This window comes from Myotis nattereri (assembly GCF_964212035.1).
Source record: "Myotis nattereri genome assembly, chromosome: 8".
Lineage (NCBI taxonomy): Eukaryota > Metazoa > Chordata > Mammalia > Chiroptera > Vespertilionidae > Myotis > Myotis nattereri.
Genome location: NC_138083.1, coordinates 1,673,879 through 1,688,047, shown reverse-complemented (window position 1 = coordinate 1,688,047; position 14,169 = coordinate 1,673,879).

Genomic DNA, 14,169 nt, shown 5'->3' with positions numbered 1-14,169 from the left:
TCTATTACATACTTGTAAGAAAACTGTCTAATTGTGGAAATACTCTTAAAATACGCAATTAGAGTTTCCAGAAATGATTAAAAACTTATAAGAAACCCTTGAGATAAAAGTTAGTAGATTCTTACTACATTTCCTGCTGTTTTCAATCAATGTCATTACCCGTGAAAAGCAGTGATATGACCAGAAAACTGATAATATTTACAAATCCGGCCACTTCAGCGAGCGTTTTCACTTTAATTTGCTTTCAAATACTAGGAATTCATGTTTATACAGCTCAAATTTAGTGTAGAAAGACTGTAAGTGAGGACTATACTGCTAATGTTTACAATTGAGGCCGAATTTCTCTAGCGTCTTTTTGATGAATCAGTTAATATCCTGCCGGTTCCATTACATACTTGTAAGAAAACTGTCTAATTGTGGTAAAACTCTTAAAGTACGCAATTAGAGTTTCCGGAAATGATTAAAAACTTATAAGAAACCCTTGCAATAAAAGTTATTAGATTCTTACTACATTTCCTGCTGTTTTCAATCAATGACATTACCCGTGAAGAGCAGGGAAATGACCTGAAAACTGATAGTATTTACAACTCTGGCCGCTTTAGAGAGCGTTTTCACTTGAATTTGCTTACAAATACTAGGAATTCATGTTTACACAGCTCAAATTTAGTGTAGAGAGACTGTAAGTGAGGACTATACTGCTAATGTTTACAACTGAGGCCGAATTTCTCTAGCGTCTTTTTGGTGAATCAGTTAATATCCTCATTGTTCCAGTACATACTTGTAAGAAAACTGTCTAATTGTGGTGAAACTCTTAAAATACGCAATTAGAGTTTCCAGAAATGATTAAAAACTTATAAGAAACCCTTGAGATAAAAGTTAGTAGATTCTTACTACATTTCCTGCTGTTTGCAATCAATGTAATTACCCGTGAAAAGCAGTGAAATGACCAGAAAACTGCTAATATTTACAACTCCGGCCACTTTAGCGAGCGTTTTCACTTGAATTTGCTTTCAAATATTAGGAATTCATGTTTATACAGCTCACAATTAGTGTAGAAAGACTGTAAGTGAGGACTATACTGCTAATGTTTACAACTGAGGCCGAATTTCTCTAGCGTCTTTTTGGTGAATCAGTTAATATCCTGCCGGTTCCATTACATACTTGTTAGAAAACTGTTTAATTGTCGTAAAACTCTTAAAGTACGCAATTAGAGTTTCCAGAAATGATTAAAAACTTATAAGAAACCCTTGAAATAAAAGTTACTAGAGTCTTTCTACATTTCCTGCTGTTTTCAATGACGGACATTTCCCGTGAAAAGCAGGGAAATGACCAGAAAACTGCTAATATTTACAACTCCGGCCACTTTAGCGAGCGTTTTCACTCGAATTTGCTTTCAAATATTAGGAATTCATGTTTATACAGCTCACAATTAGTGTAGAAAGACTGTAAGTGAGGACTATACTGCTAATGTTTACAACTGAGGCCAAATTTCTCTAGCGTCTTTTTGGTGAATCAGTTAATATCCTGCCGGTTCTATTACATACTTGTAAGAAAACTGTCTAATTGTGGAAAAACTCTTAAAATACGCAATTAGAGTTTCCAGAAATGATTAAAAACTTATAAGAAACCCTTGAGATAAAAGTTAGTAGATTCTTACTACATTTCCTGCTGTTTTCAATCAATGTCATTACCCGTGAAAAGCAGTGATATGACCAGAAAACTGATAATATTTACAAATCCGGCCACTTCAGCGAGCGTTTTCACTTTAATTTGCTTTCAAATACTAGGAATTCATGTTTATACAGCTCAAATTTAGTGTAGAAAGACTGTAAGTGAGGACTATACTGCTAATGTTTACAATTGAGGCCGAATTTCTCTAGCGTCTTTTTGATGAATCAGTTAATATCCTGCCGGTTCCATTACATACTTGTAAGAAAACTGTCTAATTGTGGTAAAACTCTTAAAGTACGCAATTAGAGTTTCCGGAAATGATTAAAAACTTATAAGAAACCCTTGCAATAAAAGTTATTAGATTCTTACTACATTTCCTGCTGTTTTCAATCAATGACATTACCCGTGAAGAGCAGGGAAATGACCTGAAAACTGATAGTATTTACAACTCTGGCCGCTTTAGAGAGCGTTTTCACTTGAATTTGCTTACAAATACTAGGAATTCATGTTTACACAGCTCAAATTTAGTGTAGAGAGACTGTAAGTGAGGACTATACTGCTAATGTTTACAACTGAGGCCGAATTTCTCTAGCGTCTTTTTGGTGAATCAGTTAATATCCTCATTGTTCCAGTACATACTTGTAAGAAAACTGTCTAATTGTGGTGAAACTCTTAAAATACGCAATTAGAGTTTCCAGAAATGATTAAAAACTTATAAGAAACCCTTGAGATAAAAGTTAGTAGATTCTTACTACATTTCCTGCTGTTTGCAATCAATGTAATTACCCGTGAAAAGCAGTGAAATGACCAGAAAACTGCTAATATTTACAACTCCGGCCACTTTAGCGAGCGTTTTCACTTGAATTTGCTTTCAAATATTAGGAATTCATGTTTATACAGCTCACAATTAGTGTAGAAAGACTGTAAGTGAGGACTATACTGCTAATGTTTACAACTGAGGCCGAATTTCTCTAGCGTCTTTTTGGTGAATCAGTTAATATCCTGCCGGTTCCATTACATACTTGTTAGAAAACTGTTTAATTGTCGTAAAACTCTTAAAGTACGCAATTAGAGTTTCCAGAAATGATTAAAAACTTATAAGAAACCCTTGAAATAAAAGTTACTAGAGTCTTTCTACATTTCCTGCTGTTTTCAATGACGGACATTTCCCGTGAAAAGCAGGGAAATGACCAGAAAACTGCTAATATTTACAACTCCGGCCACTTTAGCGAGCGTTTTCACTCGAATTTGCTTTCAAATATTAGGAATTCATGTTTATACAGCTCACAATTAGTGTAGAAAGACTGTAAGTGAGGACTATACTGCTAATGTTTACAACTGAGGCCAAATTTCTCTAGCGTCTTTTTGGTGAATCAGTTAATATCCTGCCGGTTCTATTACATACTTGTAAGAAAACTGTCTAATTGTGGAAAAACTCTTAAAATACGCAATTAGAGTTTCCAGAAATGATTAAAAACTTATAAGAAACCCTTGAGATAAAAGTTAGTAGATTCTTACTACATTTCCTGCTGTTTTCAATCAATGTCATTACCCGTGAAAAGCAGTGATATGACCAGAAAACTGATAATATTTACAAATCCGGCCACTTCAGCGAGCGTTTTCACTTTAATTTGCTTTCAAATACTAGGAATTCATGTTTATACAGCTCAAATTTAGTGTAGAAAGACTGTAAGTGAGGACTATACTGCTAATGTTTACAATTGAGGCCGAATTTCTCTAGCGTCTTTTTGATGAATCAGTTAATATCCTGCCGGTTCCATTACATACTTGTAAGAAAACTGTCTAATTGTGGTAAAACTCTTAAAGTACGCAATTAGAGTTTCCGGAAATGATTAAAAACTTATAAGAAACCCTTGCAATATAAGTTATTAGATTCTTACTACATTTCCTGCTGTTTTCAATCAATGACATTACCCGTGAAGAGCAGGGAAATGACCTGAAAACTGATAGTATTTACAACTACGGCCGCTTTAGAGAGCGTTTTCACTTGAATTTGCTTACAAATACTAGGAATTCATGTTTATACAGCTCAAATTTAGTGTAGAGAGACTGTAAGTGAGGACTATACTGCTAATGTTTACAACTGAGGCCGAATTTCTCTAGCGTCTTTTTGGTGAATCAGTTAATATCCTCATTGTTCCAGTACATACTTGTAAGAAAACTGTCTAATTGTGGTGAAACTCTTAAAATACGCAATTAGAGTTTCCAGAAATGATTAAAAACTTATAAGAAACCCTTGAGATAAAAGTTAGTAGATTCTTACTACATTTCCTGCTGTTTTCAATCAATGTAATTACCCGTGAAAAGCAGTGAAATGACCAGAAAACTGCTAATATTTACAACTCCGGCCACTTTAGCGAGCGTTTTCACTTGAATTTGCTTTCAAATATTAGGAATTCATGTTTATACAGCTCACAATTAGTGTAGAAAGACTGTAAGTGAGGACTATACTGCTAATGTTTACAACTGAGGCCGAATTTCTCTAGCGTCTTTTTGGTGAATCAGTTAATATCCTGCCGGTTCCATTACATACTTGTTAGAAAACTGTTTAATTGTCGTAAAACTCTTAAAGTACGCAATTAGAGTTTCCAGAAATGATTAAAAACTTATAAGAAACCCTTGAAATAAAAGTTACTAGAGTCTTTCTACATTTCCTGCTGTTTTCAATGACGGACATTTCCCGTGAAAAGCAGGGAAATGACCAGAAAACTGCTAATATTTACAACTCCGGCCACTTTAGCGAGCGTTTTCACTCGAATTTGCTTTCAAATATTAGGAATTCATGTTTATACAGGTCACAATTAGTGTAGAAAGACTGTAAGTGAGGACTATACTGCTAATGTTTACAACTGAGGCCAAATTTCTCTAGCGTCTTTTTGGTGAATCAGTTAATATCCTGCCGGTTCTATTACATACTTGTAAGAAAACTGTCTAATTGTGGTAAAACTCTTAAAATACGCAATTAGAGTTTCCAGAAATGATTAAAAACTTATAAGAAACCCTTGCAATAAAAGTTAGTAGATTCTTACTACATTTCCTGCTGTTTTCAATCAATGACATTACCCGTGAAGAGCGGGGAAATGACCTGAAAACTGATAGTATTTACAACTCTGGCCGCTTTAGAGAGCGTTTTCACTTGAATTTGCTTACAAATACTAGGAATTCATGTTTATACAGCTCAAATTTAGTGTAGAGAGACTGTAAGTGAGGACTATACTGCTAATGTTTACAACTGAGGCCGAATTTCTCTAGCGTCTTTTTGGTGAATCAGTTAATATCCTCATTGTTCCAGTACATACTTGTAAGAAAACTGTCTAATTGTGGTAAAACTCTTAAAGTACGCAATTAGAGTTTCCGGAAATGATTAAAAACTTATAAGAAACCCTTGCAATAAAAGTTATTAGATTCTTACTACATTTCCTGCTGTTTTCAATCAATGACATTACCCGTGAAGAGCAGGGAAATGACCTGAAAACTGATAGTATTTACAACTCTGGCCGCTTTAGAGAGCGTTTTCACTTGAATTTGCTTACAAATACTAGGAATTCATGTTTACACAGCTCAAATTTAGTGTAGAGAGACTGTAAGTGAGGACTATACTGCTAATGTTTACAACTGAGGCCGAATTTCTCTAGCGTCTTTTTGGTGAATCAGTTAATATCCTCATTGTTCCAGTACATACTTGTAAGAAAACTGTCTAATTGTGGTGAAACTCTTAAAATACGCAATTAGAGTTTCCAGAAATGATTAAAAACTTATAAGAAACCCTTGAGATAAAAGTTAGTAGATTCTTACTACATTTCCTGCTGTTTGCAATCAATGTAATTACCCGTGAAAAGCAGTGAAATGACCAGAAAACTGCTAATATTTACAACTCCGGCCACTTTAGCGAGCGTTTTCACTTGAATTTGCTTTCAAATATTAGGAATTCATGTTTATACAGCTCACAATTAGTGTAGAAAGACTGTAAGTGAGGACTATACTGCTAATGTTTACAACTGAGGCCGAATTTCTCTAGCGTCTTTTTGGTGAATCAGTTAATATCCTGCCGGTTCCATTACATACTTGTTAGAAAACTGTTTAATTGTCGTAAAACTCTTAAAGTACGCAATTAGAGTTTCCAGAAATGATTAAAAACTTATAAGAAACCCTTGAAATAAAAGTTACTAGAGTCTTTCTACATTTCCTGCTGTTTTCAATGACGGACATTTCCCGTGAAAAGCAGGGAAATGACCAGAAAACTGCTAATATTTACAACTCCGGCCACTTTAGCGAGCGTTTTCACTCGAATTTGCTTTCAAACATTAGGAATTCATGTTTATACAGCTCACAATTAGTGTAGAAAGACTGTAAGTGAGGACTATACTGCTAATGTTTACAACTGAGGCCAAATTTCTCTAGCGTCTTTTTGGTGAATCAGTTAATATCCTGCCGGTTCTATTACATACTTGTAAGAAAACTGTCTAATTGTGGAAAAACTCTTAAAATACGCAATTAGAGTTTCCAGAAATGATTAAAAACTTATAAGAAACCCTTGAGATAAAAGTTAGTAGATTCTTACTACATTTCCTGCTGTTTTCAATCAATGTCATTACCCGTGAAAAGCAGTGATATGACCAGAAAACTGATAATATTTACAAATCCGGCCACTTCAGCGAGCGTTTTCACTTTAATTTGCTTTCAAATACTAGGAATTCATGTTTATACAGCTCAAATTTAGTGTAGAAAGACTGTAAGTGAGGACTATACTGCTAATGTTTACAATTGAGGCCGAATTTCTCTAGCGTCTTTTTGATGAATCAGTTAATATCCTGCCGGTTCCATTACATACTTGTAAGAAAACTGTCTAATTGTGGTAAAACTCTTAAAGTACGCAATTAGAGTTTCCGGAAATGATTAAAAACTTATAAGAAACCCTTGCAATAAAAGTTATTAGATTCTTACTACATTTCCTGCTGTTTTCAATCAATGACATTACCCGTGAAGAGCAGGGAAATGACCTGAAAACTGATAGTATTTACAACTACGGCCGCTTTAGAGAGCGTTTTCACTTGAATTTGCTTACAAATACTAGGAATTCATGTTTATACAGCTCAAATTTAGTGTAGAGAGACTGTAAGTGAGGACTATACTGCTAATGTTTACAACTGAGGCCGAATTTCTCTAGCGTCTTTTTGGTGAATCAGTTAATATCCTCATTGTTCCAGTACATACTTGTAAGAAAACTGTCTAATTGTGGTGAAACTCTTAAAATACGCAATTAGAGTTTCCAGAAATGATTAAAAACTTATAAGAAACCCTTGAGATAAAAGTTAGTAGATTCTTACTACATTTCCTGCTGTTTTCAATCAATGTAATTACCCGTGAAAAGCAGTGAAATGACCAGAAAACTGCTAATATTTACAACTCCGGCCACTTTAGCGAGCGTTTTCACTTGAATTTGCTTTCAAATATTAGGAATTCATGTTTATACAGCTCACAATTAGTGTAGAAAGACTGTAAGTGAGGACTATACTGCTAATGTTTACAACTGAGGCCGAATTTCTCTAGCGTCTTTTTGGTGAATCAGTTAATATCCTGCCGGTTCCATTACATACTTGTTAGAAAACTGTTTAATTGTCGTAAAACTCTTAAAGTACGCAATTAGAGTTTCCAGAAATGATTAAAAACTTATAAGAAACCCTTGAAATAAAAGTTACTAGAGTCTTTCTACATTTCCTGCTGTTTTCAATGACGGACATTTCCCGTGAAAAGCAGGGAAATGACCAGAAAACTGCTAATATTTACAACTCCGGCCACTTTAGCGAGCGTTTTCACTCGAATTTGCTTTCAAATATTAGGAATTCATGTTTATACAGGTCACAATTAGTGTAGAAAGACTGTAAGTGAGGACTATACTGCTAATGTTTACAACTGAGGCCAAATTTCTCTAGCGTCTTTTTGGTGAATCAGTTAATATCCTGCCGGTTCTATTACATACTTGTAAGAAAACTGTCTAATTGTGGTAAAACTCTTAAAATACGCAATTAGAGTTTCCAGAAATGATTAAAAACTTATAAGAAACCCTTGCAATAAAAGTTAGTAGATTCTTACTACATTTCCTGCTGTTTTCAATCAATGACATTACCCGTGAAGAGCGGGGAAATGACCTGAAAACTGATAGTATTTACAACTCTGGCCGCTTTAGAGAGCGTTTTCACTTGAATTTGCTTACAAATACTAGGAATTCATGTTTATACAGCTCAAATTTAGTGTAGAGAGACTGTAAGTGAGGACTATACTGCTAATGTTTACAACTGAGGCCGAATTTCTCTAGCGTCTTTTTGGTGAATCAGTTAATATCCTCATTGTTCCAGTACATACTTGTAAGAAAACTGTCTAATTGTGGTGAAACTCTTAAAATACGCAATTAGAGTTTCCAGAAATGATTAAAAACTTATAAGAAACCCTTGAGATAAAAGTAGATTCTTACTACATTTCCTGCTGTTTTCAATCAATGTCATTACCCGTGAAAAGCAGTGAAATGACCAGAAAACTGCTAATATTTACAACTCCGGCCACTTTAGCGAGCGTTTTCACTTGAATTTGCTTTCAAATATTAGGAATTCATGTTTATACAGCTCACAATTAGTGTAGAAAGACTGTAAGTGAGGACTATACTGCTAATGTTTACAACTGAGGCCGAATTTCTCTAGCGTCTTTTTGGTGAATCAGTTAATATCCTGCCGGTTCCATTACATACTTGTTAGAAAACTGTTTAATTGTCGTAAAACTCTTAAAGTACGCAATTAGAGTTTCCAGAAATGATTAAAAACTTATAAGAAACCCTTGAAATAAAAGTTACTAGAGTCTTTCTACATTTCCTGCTGTTTTCAATGACGGACATTTCCCGTGAAAAGCAGGGAAATGACCAGAAAACTGCTAATATTTACAACTCCGGCCACTTTAGCGAGCGTTTTCACTCGAATTTGCTTTCAAATATTAGGAATTCATGTTTATACAGCTCACAATTAGTGTAGAAAGACTGTAAGTGAGGACTATACTGCTAATGTTTACAACTGAGGCCAAATTTCTCTAGCGTCTTTTTGGTGAATCAGTTAATATCCTGCCGGTTCTATTACATACTTGTAAGAAAACTGTCTAATTGTGGAAATACTCTTAAAATACGCAATTAGAGTTTCCAGAAATGATTAAAAACTTATAAGAAACCCTTGAGATAAAAGTTAGTAGATTCTTACTACATTTCCTGCTGTTTTCAATCAATGTCATTACCCGTGAAAAGCAGTGATATGACCAGAAAACTGATAATATTTACAAATCCGGCCACTTCAGCGAGCGTTTTCACTTTAATTTGCTTTCAAATACTAGGAATTCATGTTTATACAGCTCAAATTTAGTGTAGAAAGACTGTAAGTGAGGACTATACTGCTAATGTTTACAATTGAGGCCGAATTTCTCTAGCGTCTTTTTGATGAATCAGTTAATATCCTGCCGGTTCCATTACATACTTGTAAGAAAACTGTCTAATTGTGGTAAAACTCTTAAAGTACGCAATTAGAGTTTCCGGAAATGATTAAAAACTTATAAGAAACCCTTGCAATAAAAGTTATTAGATTCTTACTACATTTCCTGCTGTTTTCAATCAATGACATTACCCGTGAAGAGCAGGGAAATGACCTGAAAACTGATAGTATTTACAACTCTGGCCGCTTTAGAGAGCGTTTTCACTTGAATTTGCTTACAAATACTAGGAATTCATGTTTACACAGCTCAAATTTAGTGTAGAGAGACTGTAAGTGAGGACTATACTGCTAATGTTTACAACTGAGGCCGAATTTCTCTAGCGTCTTTTTGGTGAATCAGTTAATATCCTCATTGTTCCAGTACATACTTGTAAGAAAACTGTCTAATTGTGGTGAAACTCTTAAAATACGCAATTAGAGTTTCCAGAAATGATTAAAAACTTATAAGAAACCCTTGAGATAAAAGTTAGTAGATTCTTACTACATTTCCTGCTGTTTGCAATCAATGTAATTACCCGTGAAAAGCAGTGAAATGACCAGAAAACTGCTAATATTTACAACTCCGGCCACTTTAGCGAGCGTTTTCACTTGAATTTGCTTTCAAATATTAGGAATTCATGTTTATACAGCTCACAATTAGTGTAGAAAGACTGTAAGTGAGGACTATACTGCTAATGTTTACAACTGAGGCCGAATTTCTCTAGCGTCTTTTTGGTGAATCAGTTAATATCCTGCCGGTTCCATTACATACTTGTTAGAAAACTGTTTAATTGTCGTAAAACTCTTAAAGTACGCAATTAGAGTTTCCAGAAATGATTAAAAACTTATAAGAAACCCTTGAAATAAAAGTTACTAGAGTCTTTCTACATTTCCTGCTGTTTTCAATGACGGACATTTCCCGTGAAAAGCAGGGAAATGACCTGAAAACTGCTAATATTTACAACTCCGGCCACTTTAGCGAGCGTTTTCACTCGAATTTGCTTTCAAATATTAGGAATTTAGGTTTATACAGCTCACAATTAGTGTAGAAAGACTGTAAGTGAGGACTATACTGCTAATGTTTACAACTGAGGCCGAATTTCTCGAGCGTCTTTTTGATGAATCAGTTAATATCCTGCCGGTTCCATTACATACTTGTAAGAAAACTGTTTAATTGTCATAAAACTCTTAAAGTACGCAATTAGAGTTTCCAGAAATGATTAAAAACTTATAAGAAACCCTTGAAATAAAAGTAAGTAAATTCTTACTACATTTCCTGCCCTTTTCAATCAATGACATTACCCGTGGAAAGCAGGGAAATGACCAGAATACTGCTAATATTTACAACTCCGGCCACTTTAGCGAGCGTTTTGACTTGAATTTGCTTTCAAATATTAGAAATTCATGTTTATACAGCTCACAATTAGTGTAGAAAGACTGTAAGTGAGGACTATACTGCTAATGTTTACAACTGAGGCCAAATTTCTCTAGCGTCTTTTTGGTGAATCAGTTAATATCCTGCCGGTTCTATTACATACTTGTAAGAAAACTGTCTAATTGTGGAAATACTCTTAAAATACGCAATTAGAGTTTCCAGAAATGATTAAAAACTTATAAGAAACCCTTGAGATAAAAGTTAGTAGATTCTTACTACATTTCCTGCTGTTTTCAATCAATGTCATTACCCGTGAAAAGCAGTGATATGACCAGAAAACTGATAATATTTACAAATCCGGCCACTTCAGCGAGCGTTTTCACTTTAATTTGCTTTCAAATACTAGGAATTCATGTTTATACAGCTCAAATTTAGTGTAGAAAGACTGTAAGTGAGGACTATACTGCTAATGTTTACAATTGAGGCCGAATTTCTCTAGCGTCTTTTTGATGAATCAGTTAATATCCTGCCGGTTCCATTACATACTTGTAAGAAAACTGTCTAATTGTGGTAAAACTCTTAAAGTACGCAATTAGAGTTTCCGGAAATGATTAAAAACTTATAAGAAACCCTTGAAATAAAAGTTACTAGAGTCTTTCTACATTTCCTGCTGTTTTCAATGACGGACATTTCCCGTGAAAAGCAGGGAAATGACCAGAAAACTGCTAATATTTACAACTCCGGCCACTTTAGCGAGCGTTTTCACTCGAATTTGCTTTCAAATATTAGGAATTCATGTTTATACAGCTCACAATTAGTGTAGAAAGACTGTAAGTGAGGACTATACTGCTAATGTTTACAACTGAGGCCAAATTTCTCTAGCGTCTTTTTGGTGAATCAGTTAATATCCTGCCGGTTCTATTACATACTTGTAAGAAAACTGTCTAATTGTGGAAATACTCTTAAAATACGCAATTAGAGTTTCCAGAAATGATTAAAAACTTATAAGAAACCCTTGAGATAAAAGTTAGTAGATTCTTACTACATTTCCTGCTGTTTTCAATCAATGTCATTACCCGTGAAAAGCAGTGATATGACCAGAAAACTGATAATATTTACAAATCCGGCCACTTCAGCGAGCGTTTTCACTTTAATTTGCTTTCAAATACTAGGAATTCATGTTTATACAGCTCAAATTTAGTGTAGAAAGACTGTAAGTGAGGACTATACTGCTAATGTTTACAATTGAGGCCGAATTTCTCTAGCGTCTTTTTGATGAATCAGTTAATATCCTGCCGGTTCCATTACATACTTGTAAGAAAACTGTCTAATTGTGGTAAAACTCTTAAAGTACGCAATTAGAGTTTCCGGAAATGATTAAAAACTTATAAGAAACCCTTGCAATAAAAGTTATTAGATTCTTACTACATTTCCTGCTGTTTTCAATCAATGACATTACCCGTGAAGAGCAGGGAAATGACCTGAAAACTGATAGTATTTACAACTCTGGCCGCTTTAGAGAGCGTTTTCACTTGAATTTGCTTACAAATACTAGGAATTCATGTTTATACAGCTCAAATTTAGTGTAGAGAGACTGTAAGTGAGGACTATACTGCTAATGTTTACAACTGAGGCCGAATTTCTCTAGCGTCTTTTTGGTGAATCAGTTAATATCCTCATTGTTCCAGTACATACTTGTAAGAAAACTGTCTAATTGTGGTGAAACTCTTAAAATACGCAATTAGAGTTTCCAGAAATGATTAAAAACTTATAAGAAACCCTTGAGATAAAAGTTAGTAGATTCTTACTACATTTCCTGCTGTTTGCAATCAATGTAATTACCCGTGAAAAGCAGTGAAATGACCAGAAAACTGCTAATATTTACAACTCCGGCCACTTTAGCGAGCGTTTTCACTTGAATTTGCTTTCAAATATTAGGAATTCATGTTTATACAGCTCACAATTAGTGTAGAAAGACTGTAAGTGAGGACTATACTGCTAATGTTTACAACTGAGGCCGAATTTCTCTAGCGTCTTTTTGGTGAATCAGTTAATATCCTGCCGGTTCCATTACATACTTGTTAGAAAACTGTTTAATTGTCGTAAAACTCTTAAAGTACGCAATTAGAGTTTCCAGAAATGATTAAAAACTTATAAGAAACCCTTGAAATAAAAGTTACTAGAGTCTTTCTACATTTCCTGCTGTTTTCAATGACGGACATTTCCCGTGAAAAGCAGGGAAATGACCAGAAAACTGCTAATATTTACAACTCCGGCCACTTTAGCGAGCGTTTTCACTCGAATTTGCATTCAAATATTAGGAATTCATGTTTATACAGCTCACAATTAGTGTAGAAAGACTGTAAGTGAGGACTATACTGCTAATGTTTACAACTGAGGCCAAATTTCTCTAGCGTCTTTTTGGTGAATCAGTTAATATCCTGCCGGTTCTATTACATACTTGTAAGAAAACTGTCTAATTGTGGAAATACTCTTAAAATACGCAATTAGAGTTTCCAGAAATGATTAAAAACTTATAAGAAACCCTTGAGATAAAAGTTAGTAGATTCTTACTACATTTCCTGCTGTTTTCAATCAATGTCATTACCCGTGAAAAGCAGTGATATGACCAGAAAACTGATAATATTTACAAATCCGGCCACTTCAGCGAGCGTTTTCACTTTAATTTGCTTTCAAATACTAGGAATTCATGTTTATACAGCTCAAATTTAGTGTAGAAAGACTGTAAGTGAGGACTATACTGCTAATGTTTACAATTGAGGCCGAATTTCTCTAGCGTCTTTTTGATGAATCAGTTAATATCCTGCCGGTTCCATTACATACTTGTTAGAAAACTGTTTAATTGTCGTAAAACTCTTAAAGTACGCAATTAGAGTTTCCAGAAATGATTAAAAACTTATAAGAAACCCTTGAAATAAAAGTTACTAGAGTCTTTCTACATTTCCTGCTGTTTTCAATGACGGACATTTCCCGTGAAAAGCAGGGAAATGACCAGAAAACTGCTAATATTTACAACTCCGGCCACTTTAGCGAGCGTTTTCACTCGAATTTGCATTCAAATATTAGGAATTCATGTTTATACAGCTCACAATTAGTGTAGAAAGACTGTAAGTGAGGACTATACTGCTAATGTTTACAACTGAGGCCAAATTTCTCTAGCGTCTTTTTGGTGAATCAGTTAATATCCTGCCGGTTCTATTACATACTTGTAAGAAAACTGTCTAATTGTGGAAATACTCTTAAAATACGCAATTAGAGTTTCCAGAAATGATTAAAAACTTATAAGAAACCCTTGAGATAAAAGTTAGTAGATTCTTACTACATTTCCTGCTGTTTTCAATCAATGTCATTACCCGTGAAAAGCAGTGATATGACCAGAAAACTGATAATATTTACAAATCCGGCCACTTCAGCGAGCGTTTTCACTTTAATTTGCTTTCAAATACTAGGAATTCATGTTTATACAGCTCAAATTTAGTGTAGAAAGACTGTAAGTGAGGACTATACTGCTAATGTTTACAATTGAGGCCGAATTTCTCTAGCGTCTTTTTGATGAATCAGTTAATATCCTGCCGGTTC